Source organism: Patagioenas fasciata, chromosome 16 (assembly GCF_037038585.1).
Source record: "Patagioenas fasciata isolate bPatFas1 chromosome 16, bPatFas1.hap1, whole genome shotgun sequence".
Lineage (NCBI taxonomy): Eukaryota > Metazoa > Chordata > Aves > Columbiformes > Columbidae > Patagioenas > Patagioenas fasciata.
Genome location: NC_092535.1, coordinates 17,039,178 through 17,054,586, shown reverse-complemented (window position 1 = coordinate 17,054,586; position 15,409 = coordinate 17,039,178).

Here is a 15,409-nt window from a genome sequence, read left to right as displayed (position 1 = left end):
TGAACGCGGAAGAGCCGTCTATGTACTCGCAGACACGGGAACGTGCCTCAATGCGGTCACAGAGGCAGCAGCTTTTGCACAGATGCTCTGGTGATTCTGGCACTTTCCAGGCACACTCCTGAAAGTCGCGCACACTGCTGTTCACTCGCTAAACGACCTCTTGGGAAACACGTCTCCGGTCGATGGACCGCTCAGATTGCTTCTCGTGTAACTGTGAACTGTGTCAGCGCAGGGAATCCGTCTCTGTTGAGCAGATGTCAATCCTGCCTCGCTTTTGCTTTGTTGCCTCTACCAAGATGATTTCCCGTTTCTCTCTTCACTGGAGCACGCAGACACAGCCAACGCACATCAAGTGTCAAGAGACACACTCTGCTGAGCTCAACGCTTGTGCAGATGCACATGTGCGACGAAGTCAACACACGTGCTTGTGGAGAGAAAGAAAGGGACTCCCAGGCGTGTGGAGCGACGGGGAGAAAGAGCGGGCGCTGAGGAACACAGTTTCAAACAGACTGTCTCCACACAAACAGGCACCTGTCTGCAGGTATCCTAGATCTTGATTCTTGAACTTGAGGAAACACGCGTCTGAGCAAAACTCCCAAACGCTTCCAGGAAAGACACAGGCTCTCCCACAAGCACACAAGTGTTTGCCCTCAGCTATAGATCAAGGACAAGCTTGTGAAGAGATGCCCTGCTATTCTTTCGCCTTATGGCATCATGTGTTTCGTTTCTCTTGGAGATCGATTGTTAAACGTCTTTCCTCGGGCGACTGTGAAGCATTTGCCAGCGGAGGAGAAGTAGCACGGAGCAGCATTCAGTACTGCCTACGAGTGTCTTTGCTACCCTGCTAGCGGAGCTCCAAGAACAGGCACACATCTTCAGGTACCTTCCAAATGTGGATTCCCCTGCAGCCCCGTAGGCGGGCGTGCAGTACGCCAACCATCAACGGACGTTTTTCCCCTCAAGCCTGTCAGGACGTTGCTCGTCCGTCTTTCCCTCAATAGATGGGAGTAGGCGCGCTTGCGGATGTGTGCGTGTGTGTGGCCACGCGTTTGCTTAGGCATCAGTGTGTGAAAAGGTAGGCGCTTTTCTCTAGCTGCGTGTGCGTGCACGTGGTGCTGGGTGCACATCCCTGCGTGCTCGTGGAAAGGTTTCTGCATGGTTTTCGCTGAGGAATCGTGTGTGTGCACATGGACAAAGAGAAGGCGCAGCAACCAGGTTCCAGCGCCGAAGAAGGCAAAAGGCAAGGTTTCCGGCGCTATCTCCTTCTCTCCGCAGACCTAGTCGCGCAAAGCAAGCTGCTAAGCCGGCGACCGGCAAGAGAGCTACAACGAAGCATGCCGAACGGAGAAAATAGCAGCAGCGCATCTGTTCACACCTTGTTTCTGCCATGTGCTTGAACGCCAAGACGTTCGCGCTTCTGTGAGATGAAAGACGTCCTTCTGCATATGTGGTTGCTCACACCGGTGCACTTGTTAGTGTATCCATTCAGTCCTGGGCTGCGGGGCATTCAGAAGTGGCTCTGTGGAGACGTCTGCATAGAGGCAGCTGTCAGAACACGCACACTCGATTGTTCACCAAAACATATGCAGACGCGTCCTTAGCCGGTAGATTTGGATGCACAGAGTTCCCTGTGTTCGCAAGAGACAAGGGAATCGCGTCTGTACGCACAGAAGCAATAGCGGACCGTTTCCCTCGGAGTGAACGCAAAAGAGCCGTCTATATACTCGCAGACACGGGAACGTGCCTCAATGCGGTCACAGAGGCAGCAGCTTTTGCACAGGTGCTCTGGTGATTCTGGCACTTTCCAGGCACACTCCTGAAAGTCGCGCACACTGCTGTTCACTCGCTAAACGACCTCTTGGGAAACACGTCTCCGGTCGATGGACCGCTCAGATTGCTTCTCGTGTAACTGTGAACTGTGTCAGCGCAGGGAATCCGTCTCTGTTGAGCAGATGTCAATCCTGCCTCGCTTTTGCTTTGTTGCCTCTACCAAGATGATTTCCCGTTTCTCTCTTCACTGGAGCACGCAGACACAGCCAACGCACATCAAGTGTCAAGAGACACACTCTGCTGAGCTCAACGCTTGTGCAGAGGCACATGTGCGACGAAGTCAACACACGTGCTTGTGGAGAGAAAGGAAGGGACTCCCAGGCGTGTGGAGCGACGGGGAGAAAGAGCGGGCGCTGAGGAACACAGTTTCAAACAGACTGTCTCCACACAAACAGGCACCTGTCTGCAGGTATCCTAGATCTTGATTCTTGAACTTGAGGAAACACGCGTCTGAGCAAAACTCCCAAACGCTTCCAGGAAAGACACAGGCTCTCTCACAAGCACACAAGTGTTTGCCCTCAGCTATAGATCAGGGAAAAGCTTGTGAAGAGATGCCCTGCTATTCTTTCGCCTTATGGCATCATGTGTTTCGTTTCTCTTGGAGATCGATTGTTAAACGTCTTTCCTCGGGCGACTGTGAAGCATTTGCCAGCGGAGGAGAAGTAGCACAGAGCAGCATTCAGTACTGCCTACGAGTGTCTTTGCTACCCTACTAGCGGAGCTCCAAGAACAGGCACACATCTTCAGGTACCTTCCAAATGTGGATTCCCCTGCAGCCCCGTAGGCGGGCGTGCAGTACGCCAACCATCAACGGACGTTTTTCCCCTCAAGCCTGTCAGGACATTGCTCGTCCGTCTTTCCCTCAATAGATGGGAGTAGGCGCGCTTGCGGATGTGTGCGTGTGTGTGGCCACGCGTTTGCTTAGGCATCAGTGTGTGAAAAGGTAGGTGCTTTTCTCTAGCTGCGTGTGCGTGCACGTGGTGCTGGGTGCACATCCCTGGGTGCTCGTGGAAAGGTTTCTGCATGGTTTTCGCTGAGGAATCGTGTGTGTGCACATGGACAAAGAGAAGGCGCAGCAACCAGGTTCCAGCGCCGAAGAAGGCAAAAGGCAAGGTTTCCGGCGCTATCTCCTTCTCTCCGCACACCTAGTCGCGCAAAGCAAGCCGCTAAGCCGGCGACCGGCAAGAGAGCTACAACGAAGCATGCCGAACGGAGAAAATAGCAGCAGCGCATCTGTTCACACCTTGTTTCTGCCATGTGCTTGAACGCCAAGACGTTCGCGCTTCTGTGAGATGAAAGACGTCCTTCTGCATATGTGGTTGCTCACACCGGTGCACTTGTTAGTGTATCCATTCAGTCCTGGGCTGCGGGGCATTCAGAAGTGGCTCTGTGGAGACGTCTGCATAGAGGCAGCTGTCAGAACACGCACACTCGATTGTTCACCAAAACATATGCAGACGCGTCCTTAGCCGGTAGATTTGGATGCACAGAGTTCCCTGTGTTCGCAAGAGACAAGGGAATCGCGTCTGTACGCACAGAAGCAATAGCGGACCGTTTCCCTCGGAGTGAACGCGGAAGAGCCGTCTATGTACTCGCAGACACGGGAACGTGCCTCAATGCGGTCACAGAGGCAGCAGCTTTTGCACAGATGCTCTGGTGATTCTGGCACTTTCCAGGCACACTCCTGAAAGTCGCGCACACTGCTGTTCACTCGCTAAACGACCTCTTGGGAAACACGTCTCCGGTCGATGGACCGCTCAGATTGCTTCTCGTGTAACTGTGAACTGTGTCAGCGCAGGGAATCCGTCTCTGTTGAGCAGATGTCAATCCTGCCTCGCTTTTGCTTTGTTGCCTCTACCAAGATGATTTCCCGTTTCTCTCTTCACTGGAGCACGCAGACACAGCCAACGCACATCAAGTGTCAAGAGACACACTCTGCTGAGCTCAACGCTTGTGCAGATGCACATGTGCGACGAAGTCAACACACGTGCTTGTGGAGAGAAAGAAAGGGACTCCCAGGCGTGTGGAGCGACGGGGAGAAAGAGCGGGCGCTGAGGAACACAGTTTCAAACAGACTGTCTCCACACAAACAGGCACCTGTCTGCAGGTATCCTAGATCTTGATTCTTGAACTTGAGGAAACACGCGTCTGAGCAAAACTCCCAAACGCTTCCAGGAAAGACACAGGCTCTCCCACAAGCACACAAGTGTTTGCCCTCAGCTATAGATCAAGGACAAGCTTGTGAAGAGATGCCCTGCTATTCTTTCGCCTTATGGCATCATGTGTTTCGTTTCTCTTGGAGATCGATTGTTAAACGTCTTTCCTCGGGCGACTGTGAAGCATTTGCCAGCGGAGGAGAAGTAGCACGGAGCAGCATTCAGTACTGCCTACGAGTGTCTTTGCTACCCTGCTAGCGGAGCTCCAAGAACAGGCACACATCTTCAGGTACCTTCCAAATGTGGATTCCCCTGCAGCCCCGTAGGCGGGCGTGCAGTACGCCAACCATCAACGGACGTTTTTCCCCTCAAGCCTGTCAGGACGTTGCTCGTCCGTCTTTCCCTCAATAGATGGGAGTAGGCGCGCTTGCGGATGTGTGCGTGTGTGTGGCCACGCGTTTGCTTAGGCATCAGTGTGTGAAAAGGTAGGCGCTTTTCTCTAGCTGCGTGTGCGTGCACGTGGTGCTGGGTGCACATCCCTGCGTGCTCGTGGAAAGGTTTCTGCATGGTTTTCGCTGAGGAATCGTGTGTGTGCACATGGACAAAGAGAAGGCGCAGCAACCAGGTTCCAGCGCCGAAGAAGGCAAAAGGCAAGGTTTCCGGCGCTATCTCCTTCTCTCCGCAGACCTAGTCGCGCAAAGCAAGCTGCTAAGCCGGCGACCGGCAAGAGAGCTACAACGAAGCATGCCGAACGGAGAAAATAGCAGCAGCGCATCTGTTCACACCTTGTTTCTGCCATGTGCTTGAACGCCAAGACGTTCGCGCTTCTGTGAGATGAAAGACGTCCTTCTGCATATGTGGTTGCTCACACCGGTGCACTTGTTAGTGTATCCATTCAGTCCTGGGCTGCGGGGCATTCAGAAGTGGCTCTGTGGAGACGTCTGCATAGAGGCAGCTGTCAGAACACGCACACTCGATTGTTCACCAAAACATATGCAGACGCGTCCTTAGCCTGTAGATTTGGATGCACAGAGTTCCCTGTGTTCGCAAGAGACAAGGGAATCGCGTCTGTACGCACAGAAGCAATAGCGGACCGTTTCCCTTGGAGTGAACGCGAAAGAGCCATCTATGTACTCGGAGACACGGGAACGTGCCTCAATGCGGTCACAGAGGCAGCAGCTTTTGCACAGATGCTCTGGTGATTCTGGCACTTTCCAGGCACACTCCTGAAAGTCGCGCACACTGCTGTTCACTCGCTAAACGACCTCTTGGGAAACACGTCTCCGGTCGATGGACCGCTCAGATTGCTTCTCGTGTAACTGTGAACTGTGTCAGCGCAGGGAATCCGTCTCTGTTGAGCAGATGTCAATCCTGCCTCGCTTTTGCTTTGTTGCCTCTACCAAGATGATTTCCCGTTTCTCTCTTCACTGGAGCACGCAGACACAGCCAACGCACATCAAGTGTCAAGAGACACACTCTGCTGAGCTCAACGCTTGTGCAGATGCACATGTGCGACGAAGTCAACACACGTGCTTGTGGAGAGAAAGAAAGGGACTCCCAGGCGTGTGGAGCGACGGGGAGAAAGAGCGGGCGCTGAGGAACACAGTTTCAAACAGACTGTCTCCACACAAACAGGCACCTGTCTGCAGGTATCCTAGATCTTGATTCTTGAACTTGAGGAAACACGCGTCTGAGCAAAACTCCCAAACGCTTCCAGGAAAGACACAGGCTCTCCCACAAGCACACAAGTGTTTGCCCTCAGCTATAGATCAGGGACAAGCTTGTGAAGAGATGCCCTGCTATTCTTTCGCCTTATGGCATCATGTGTTTCGTTTCTCTTGGAGATCGATTGTTAAACGTCTTTCCTCGGGCGACTGTGAAGCATTTGCCAGCGGAGGAGAAGTAGCACGGAGCAGCATTCAGTACTGCCTACGAGTGTCTTTGCTACCCTACTAGCGGAGCTCCAAGAACAGGCACACATCTTCAGGTACCTTCCAAATGTGGATTCCCCTGCAGCCCCGTAGGCGGGCGTGCAGTACGCCAACCATCAACGGACGTTTTTCCCCTCAAGCCTGTCAGGACGTTGCTCGTCCGTCTTTCCCTCAATAGATGGGAGTAGGCGCGCTTGCGGATGTGTGCGTGTGTGTGGCCACGCGTTTGCTTAGGCATCAGTGTGTGAAAAGGTAGGTGCTTTTCTCTAGCTGCGTGTGCGTGCACGTGGTGCTGGGTGCACATCCCTGGGTGCTCGAGGTAAGGTTTCTGCATGGTTTTCGCTGAGGAATCGTGTGTGTGCACATGGACAAAGAGAAGGCGCAGCAACCAGGTTCCAGCGCCGAAGAAGGCAAAAGGCAAGGTTTCCGGCGCTATCTCCTCTCCCCAGAGCTAGTCGCGCAAAGCAAGCCGCTAAGCCGGCGACCGGCAAGAGAGCTACAACGAAGCATGCCGAACGGAGAAAATAGCAGCAGCTCATCTGTTCACACCTTGTTTCTGCCATGTGCTTGAACGCCAAGACGTTCGCGCTTCTGTGAGATGAAAGACGTCCTTCTGCATATGTGGTTGCTCACACCGGTGCACTTGTTAGTGTATCCATTCAGTCCTGGGCTGCGGGGCATTCAGAAGTGGCTCTGTGGAGACGTCTGCATAGAGGCAGCTGTCAGAACACGCACACTCGATTGTTCACCAAAACATATGTAGACGCGTCCTTAGCCGGTAGATTTGGATGCACAGAGTTCCCTGTGTTCGCAAGAGACAAGGGAATCGCGTCTGTACGCACAGAAGCAATAGCGGACCGTTTCCCTCGGAGTGAACGCGGAAGAGCCGTCTATGTACTCGGAGACACGGGAACGTGCCTCAATGCGGTCACAGAGGCAGCAGCTTTTGCACAGGTGCTCTGGTGATTCTGGCACTTTCCAGGCACACTCCTGAAAGTCGCGCACACTGCTGTTCACTCGCTAAACGACCTCTTGGGAAACACGTCTCCGGTCGATGGACCGCTCAGATTGCTTCTCGTGTAACTGTGAACTGTGTCAGCGCAGGGAATCCGTCTCTGTTGAGCAGATGTCAATCCTGCCTCGCTTTTGCTTTGTTGCCTCTACCAAGATGATTTCCCGTTTCTCTCTTCACTGGAGCACGCAGACACAGCCAACGCACATCAAGTGTCAAGAGACACACTCTGCTGAGCTCAACGCTTGTGCAGATGCACATGTGCGACGAAGTCAACACACGTGCTTGTGGAGAGAAAGAAAGGGACTCCCAGGCGTGTGGAGCGACGGGGAGAAAGAGCGGGCGCTGAGGAACACAGTTTCAAACAGACTGTCTCCACACAAACAGGCACCTGTCTGCAGGTATCCTAGATCTTGATTCTTGAACTTGAGGAAACACGCGTCTGAGCAAAACTCCCAAACGCTTCCAGGAAAGACACAGGCTCTCCCACAAGCACACAAGTGTTTGCCCTCAGCTATAGATCAGGGACAAGCTTGTGAAGAGATGCCCTGCTATTCTTTCGCCTTATGGCATCATGTGTTTCGTTTCTCTTGGAGATCGATTGTTAAACGTCTTTCCTCTGGCGACTGTGAAGCATTTGCCACCGGAGGAGAAGTAGCACGGAGCAGCATTCAGTACTGCCTACGAGTGTCTTTGCTACCCTACTAGCGGAGCTCCAAGAACAGGCACACATCTTCAGGTACCTTCAGGATACCTGCAGACAGGTGCCTGTTTGTGTGGAGACAGTCTGTTTGAAACTGTGTTCCTCAGCGCCCGCTCTTTCTCCCCGTCGCTCCACACGCCTGGGAGTCCCTTTCTTTCTCTCCACAAGCACGTGTGTTTACTTCGTCGCACATGTGCATCTGCACAAGCGTTGAGCTCAGCAGAGTGAGTCTCTTGACACTTGATGTGCGTTGGCTGTGTCTGCGTGCTCCAGTGAAGAGAGAAACGGGTAATCACCTTGGTAGAGGCAACAAAGCAAAAGCGAGGCAGGATTGACATCTGCTCAACAGAGACGGATTCCCTGCGCTGACACAGTTCACAGTTACACGAGAAGCAATCTGAGCGGTCCATCGACCGGAGACGTGTTTCCCAAGAGGTCGTTTAGCGAGTGAACAGCAGTGTGCGCGACTTTCAGGAGTGTGCCTGGAAAGTGCCAGAATCACCAGAGCATCTGTGCAAAAGCTGCTGCCTCTGTGACCGCATTGAGGCACGTTCCCGTGTCTGCGAGTACATAGACGGCTCTTTCGCGTTCACTCCGAGGGAAACGGTCCGCTATTGCTTCTGTGCGTACAGACGCGATTCCCTTGTCTCTTGCGAACACAGGGAACTCTGTGCATCCAAATCTACCGGCTAAGGACGCGTCTGCATATGTTTTGGTGAACAATCGAGTGTGCGTGTTCTGACAGCTGCCTCTATGCAGACGTCTCCACAGAGCCACTTCTGAATGCCCCGCAGCCCAGGACTGAATGGATACACTAACAAGTGCACCGGTGTGAGCAACCACATATGCAGAAGGACGTCTTTCATCTCACAGAAGCGCGAACGTCTTGGCGTTCAAGCACATGGCAGAAACAAGGTGTGAAAAGATGAGCTGCTGCTATTTTCTCCGTTCGGCATGCTTCGTTGTAGCTCTCTTGCCGGTCGCCGGCTTAGCGGCTTGCTTTGCGCGACTAGGTCTGCGGAGAGAAGGAGATAGCGCCGGAAACCTTGCCTTTTGCCTTCTTCGGCGCTGGAACCTGGTTGCTGCGCCTTCTCTTTGTCCATGTGCACACACACGATTCCTCAGCGAAAACCATGCAGAAACCTTTCCACGAGCACCCAGGGATGTGCACCCAGCACCACGTGCACGCACACGCAGCTAGAGAAAAGCACCTACCTTTTCACACACTGATGCCTAAGCAAACGCGTGGCCACACACACGCACACATCCGCAAGCGCGCCTACTCCCATCTATTGAGGGAAAGACGGACGAGCAACGTCCTGACAGGCTTGAGGGGAAAAACGTCCGTTGATGGTTGGCGTACTGCACGCCCGCCTACGGGGCTGCAGGGGAATCCACATTTGGAAGGTACCTGAAGATGTGTGCCTGTTCTTGGAGCTCCGCTAGTAGGGTAGCAAAGACACTCGTAGGCAGTACTGAATGCTGCTCCGTGCTACTTCTCCTCCGCTGGCAAATGCTTCACAGTCGCCCGAGGAAAGACGTTTAACAATCGATCTCCAAGAGAAACGAAACACATGATGCCATAAGGCGAAAGAATAGCAGGGCATCTCTTCACAAGCTTGTCCCTGATCTATAGCTGAGGGCAAACACTTGTGTGCTTGTGGGAGAGCCTGTGTCTTTCCTGGAAGCGTTTGGGAGTTTTGCTCAGACGCGTGTTTCCTCAAGTTCAAGAATCAAGATCTAGGATACCTGCAGACAGGTGCCTGTTTGTGTGGAGACAGTCTGTTTGAAACTGTGTTCCAGGGTGTCACCATCGACCTTGGGGAGAAAGTGGGGTCCCCTGAATGTCACAATGGGCCTTGGGGACAATGGGGGGTCCTGGGATGTCACCATGGGCCCTGGGGGCAATGGGTGGTGCTGGGATGTCACAACTTTCCCTGGGGACAAAGGGGGTCCCCATGGTGCCACAAGGGGCCCTGGGACAAAGGGGGGTCCCCAGGATGTCACAATGGTCCCTGAGGACAAGGGGAGGTCCCCATGGTGTCACAATGGGTCCCCAGTGACAAGGGGGTCCCCCATGGTTCACAATGGGCCCTGGGGAGAAGGGGTTAGGGGGTTGGAGGATTAGGTGGTGCAGGATTTGGGGGTGCAAGGCCGGGGGAGCAGGATTTTGCGGGGCCTGATTTGGGGCTACAGGGTCTGGGGTTGCAGGTTCCAGGGGTGCAGGTTTTGGGGGTTCAGGGTGTAGGGCAGTAGGGTCTTTGGGTGCAGGAGTTTGGGGTGCCGGGTTTGGGGGCCAGGATTTGGGGTTGCAGGATTTAGGGGTGCAGTGGTTTGGAGTGCAGTGTTTTGGGATGCAGGGTTTGGGGAAGGAGGATATGGGGGTGCAGCGTTTAGGGGAGCAGGATCTTGGGGTGCAGGGGTTTGGGGTGGGGGGCTTGGTAGGGCAGGATTTGGGGGTGGAAAGTTTTGGGGGTAGGGCTGGGGGTGCAGGATTTGGGGGTGAAGGGGTTGTGGGGTGCAGGGTTGTGGGGTGCAGGGTTTGGGAGATCGGTACGTGGGGCTGGAGGATTTGGGGGTGCAGGGTTTGGAGCAGCAGGATCTGGGGGTGCAGAGTTGGGGGGTGCAAGATTGGGGGTAGCAGGGTTTTGGGGAGCAGGGTTTCGGGGTCAGGCTTTAGGGGGACAGGGTTTGGGGGGCAGGGCTGGGAGGGATGATTTGGGGGTGCAGGGTTTAGTTCAGCAGGATCTTGGGGTGAAGGGGTTTGGGGTGAAGGGTTGGGTAGGACAGGATTTGGGGTGCAGGTTTTTAGGGTGCAACTTGTGGGGGTCAGGATTTGGGGTACAGGGTTTGGGGTGCAGGGTTTAGTGGTGCAGGGTTTGGGGGTGCAGGTCTTGTGGAGGCAGAATTGGGGGTGCAGGTTTTTGGAGTTAAGGGATTTGGGGGTGCAGATTTTGGGTGTTCAGGACCTGGGGGTGCAGGATTTGGGGATGTAGGTTTGGTGGGGGCAGGGCTTAGGGTTTCAGTATCTTGGGTTGAAGAGGTTTGGGGTGAAGGGTTGTGTACGGCAGGATTTGGGGGTGCAGGGCTTTGGGCTGCAGGTTTGGGGGTGCAGGGTTCGCATGTTCAGGAACTGGGGGTGCAGGATTTGGGTTTGCAGGTTTGGGGAATTTTGGGGTAAAGGATTTGGGGTGTAGGGTTGGGGGACGCAGGATCTGAGGGTGCAGCGTTTGGGGTGCAGAGTTAGCGGCTGCAGGAACTGGGGGTGCAGGGTTTGGGGGGCACTGTGTTGGGGGGAAGGATTTGGGGGATGCAGGGTTTAAGGGTTTAAGATTTGGAGGTGTCGAATTTTGGGGTGCAGGAGGTGCAGGATTTGCAGTTTGCAGGATTTGGGAGAGAACAGTTTGGGGTGCTGGGGTTTTGGGGATGCAAGATTTGAGGCTGCAGGGTTTCGGGGTTTGGGACATGGGGCTGGAGGATTCGGGGGTGCAGGATTTGGGGTGCAGTGTGTGGGGGTGCAAAATCTTGGGGTGTACGAGCTTTGGGTGTGGGATTTGAAGGACAATGATTTGGGGGTGCAGAGATTGGGGGTGCAGGGTTTGGGGTTGCTGCGTTTGGAGATTCGGGATGTGGAGGTCAAGGACTTAGGGGTACAGGGTTTGGTTGCAGGATTTGGGGTGCAGGGTTTGAAGTGCAGGGCTAAAGGGGGCAGGATTTGGAGGTGCAATATTTGGTGGTCTGGGGTATTGGGGTGCAGGGTTTTGGGGTGAGGGATTTGGGGGTCAGGATGTGGGGTGGAGGATTTGAGCGTGCGTGCTGTTGGGGCACAGAGTTTCGGGGGACAGATCTGGGGGTGCAGGGTTTGTGGGGCAGCATTTAGGGCTGTAGGCTTTGGGGGTGGAGTGTTTTGGGGAGGATTTGGGGTGCAGGGTTGAAGGGTTTAGATCTGGAGGTGCAGAGTTCTGGGGTGCAGGGTGTTGGGTGCAGGATCTGGGGCTCCAGGATTTATGGGTGCAGGCTCTTGGGGTTCAGGGTAGGAGGATCGTGGGGTGCGGGGCTGAAGGGTTTGGTAGGGCCGGATTTGGGGCTGCAGGGCTTTAGGGTGAGGCTTTGGGGGTGCAGGTTTCATGTCTTTAGGAACTGGGGGGGCAGGATTTTGTGGTGCGGACTTTTGAGTGCAAGTTTGAGGGGCCTTGATTTTGGGGTGCACGGTTTGGGGGGGCAGGATTCCGGGTGTAAGGTTTTGGGGTGCAGAACTTGGGGGTGTGGGTTTCACACATTAAGGAACTGGGGGCTGCAGAAGTTGGGGGTGCAGCGTTTTGGGGTGCAGGGTTGAAGGGTGCAGGATTCAGGGGTACAGGTTTTGGGAGATAAGGATCTGGGGGTGCAGGTTGTAGGGATCAGAATATGGGGGTGCATTGTTTGGGATTGCAGGATATTGGGTGCAGGATCTGAGGGTACAAGGTTTGGGGTAGCAGGGTTTTGGGGAGCAGGGTTTCGGGGTCAGGCTTTAGGGGGACAGGGTTTGGGGGGCAGGGCTGGGAGGGATGATTTGGGGGTGCAGGGTTTAGTTCAGCAGGATCTTGGGGTGAAGGGGTTTGGGGTGAAGGGTTGGGTAGGACAGGATTTGGGGTGCAGGATTTTAGGGTGCAACTTGTGGGGTTCAGGATTTGGGGTACAGGGGATTGGGGGTCCAGGGTTTGTGGGTGCAGGATTTAGTGGAGCAGGGATTGAGTTGCAGATCCTGGGGAGGCAGAATTGGGGGTGCAGGTTTTGGGAGTTAAGGGTTTGGGGGTGCAGATTTTGGGTGTTCAGGACCTGGGGGTGCATTATTTGGGGATGTAGGTTTTGGGGGGTAGATTTTGGGGTGCTGGGTTCGGGACATGGGTCTGGAGGATTTGAGGGTGCAGGGTTAAGGGGTTTAGGATTTTGGGGTGCACGGTTTAGGGTGCACACGTTTTGGGTGTGTATGATTTGAGAGTGCAGGGCTTTGGGGTACAGGATTTGGGGTGCAGGGTTTTGGGGTCAGGATCTGGGGGTGCAGGGTGTTGGGGAGAAGGATTCGGGGTGCAGCATTTTGAAGGGCAGGGTTTGGAGGAGGGAGGTTTTGGAGGTGCAAGGTTTGGTGCTTCAGGTTTTGAGGGTGCAAGATATGGTGGTGCAGGTTTTGGGGGTGCAGTGTTAAGGGGGTGGAGGATTAGAGGTGCAGGATTTGGGGGTGCAGGGTTGGGAGTGCAGGGTTTTTGGGGCCTGATTTGGGGGTACAGGGTCTGGGGGTGCAAGATCCTGGAGTTCAGGATTTGGGGGTTCAGGATGTGGGGGTGCAGGGTATGGGAGGGAAGGATCTGGGGCTTCAGGATTTGGGGGTGCACCGTTTGGGGGTGCAGGGTTTAGAAGTCAGGTCTAAGAGTGCAGGGTTTGGGGTGCAGGGGTTTGGGGGTGCAGGTTTCATGAGTTCAGGAACTGGGGGTGCAGGAATCAAGGGTGCAGGGTTTGGGAAAGAATTTGGGGGATCAGGGTTTTGGGGTGCGGAGTTTCAGAGTTCAGGGTTTGGGGGGAAGTTTAAGGTTGCAGAGTGTTAAGGGTGCAGAGCATTGGGGCAGAGGATTTGGGGGTGCGGGGTTTCAGGGTTCAGGATGTGGAGGGGTGGAGTTTTGGGGGGCAGGGTTTGGGGGTGAAGGATTTGGGGGTGCAGGGTGGTGGGGTACAGGCCTTCCTGTGTCACCTCAGCTGGGTGTTCCTGCTCCACGGGGGGATTGCACCGGATGAGCTCTCCAGGTCCCTTCCAACCCCTGACATTCTGGGACTCTGTGCGGAAGGATTTGGGGGTGAGAGATTTGGGGTGCAGCATTTGGGGGTGCAGAGTTTTGGGAGGCAAGGACCTGGGGCTGCAGGATTTGGGGGTTCATTGTTTAGGGCAGCACAATCTTGGGGTGCAGGAGTTTGCAGTGAAAGGTTTGGTAGGGCAGGATTTGGGGTGCAGGATTCTGGGGTGCTGGGTTTTGGGGCACAGGATTTGGTGTTGCAGGGATGGGGTTGAAGGGCTTGGGTTTCCAGGCCTTGGAGGTGCAGGATTTGGAGGTGCAAGGTTTGGGAGGGAATTCTTTCGGGGTGCTGTGTTTGGGGGTGCAGGGTTTGGGGGTGCAGGGTTTGGGTGTTCAGGACCTGGGGGTGCTGCATTGGGGGTGCAGTGGTTTGGGGAGCAGGGTTTAGGGAGGCAAATTATGGGGGTCCTGGGTTTTAGGAGGACAGGATTTAAAGGCGCGGGATTTGGGGGTGCAGGGTTTGGGGACTCAGGACCTGGGGATGCAGCTTTCAGGGTGCGAGGCTTAGGGGTGCATTATTAGAGGGTGGAATATTAGGGGTGCAGGACTGGGTGGGGAGGATCTGGGGTGCACATTTTGGGCGTTAAGGACGTGGGGGTGCAGGACTTGGGCGTTCAGGGATTGGGAGTGCACGGTTTGGGGGTGCAGAGTGCAAGCTGGGGGGCAGGATTTGGGGTGCAGGGTTTGGGGGTGCATTGTTGGGGGACCGGATTTGGGGGTCCAGGGTTTGGGGATGTAGGATTTAGGGTGCAGGACTTGGGGTTGTACGGCTGGGGGGTGAAGGGTTTGAGGGAAAGAATAATGGGGTGCATGGTTTAGGGGTACAGGGGCTTGGGGGGGACAATTTGGGGCTGCAGGGTTTTGAAGTGCAGGGTTTGAGGGGGCAGGATTTGGGGGTGCAAGATTTGGTGGTTCGGGATTCTGGGGTGCCGGGTTTTGAGGTGAAGGATTTGGGGGTGCAGGGTTTGGGGATGGATGATCACGGGGTGCAGACTTTGGAATTCAGGATCTTGGGGTGCAGGGGTCTGCAGTGAAGGGTTTGGTAGAGCAGGGTCTGGGGGTGCAGGACTTTCGGGTGAGGTTTGGGGTGCAGGGTTCGTGTGTTCAGGGTTAGGGGTGCAGGATTTGAGGGTGCAGGGCTCTGGGTGCAGAGTTTGGGAGTTCAGGGTTTGGGGTGCAGGGTTTTTGGCAGGAGCATCTGAGGGTGCAGGATCTGGGGATGCTGGATCTGGGGCTGCAGCGTTTTCAGTGCAGGTTTTGGGGGGACTTGATTTTGAGGTGCTCGCTGTGGGGCTGCAGGATCTGGGGGCAGGATTTGGGGTTTCAGGGTTGAGGGTAACAGGAATTTGGGGTGCAGGGGCTTGGGGTGAAGAGCATGGTAGGGCAGGATTTGGGGGGGCAGGATTGGGGAAAAAAAGGAAGGAAGGAAGGAAGGAAGGAAGGAAGGAAGGAAGGAAGGAAGGAAGGAAGGAAGGAAGGAAGGAAGGAAGGAAGGAAGGAAGGAAGGAAGGAAGACCTGGGGTTGCAGGGTTTACGGTAGCAGGATCTTGGGGTGCAGGATCTGGGGGTGCAGGGATCAGAATTTGGGGGTACAGGGTTTGGGGTGCAGGATATCAGCGAACAGGGCTTGGGGTGCAGAACCTTGTTGTTCAGGGTTTAGAGGCAGGATTTGGGGGTGCAGGGCTTTGGGGTGAGGGGTTGGGGTGCAGGGTTCAGGGCTCCAGGACCTGGGGGTCGGAGGATTTAGGGGGTTGCAGGATTTGGGGGTGCAGGGCAGGGCAAGGAAGGCTTTGAATGTGCAGTGTTTGAAGTTTCAGCACTTGGGGGTGCAGGATTTGGGGGTACAGGATTAATGGGGGCAGGGTGTCTGGGGGTAGAACTTGGGGTGCACATTTTGTGAGGATGCAAGATTTGAGAGTGCAGGGATTTGGGGTGAGGGATTTCAGGGTGCC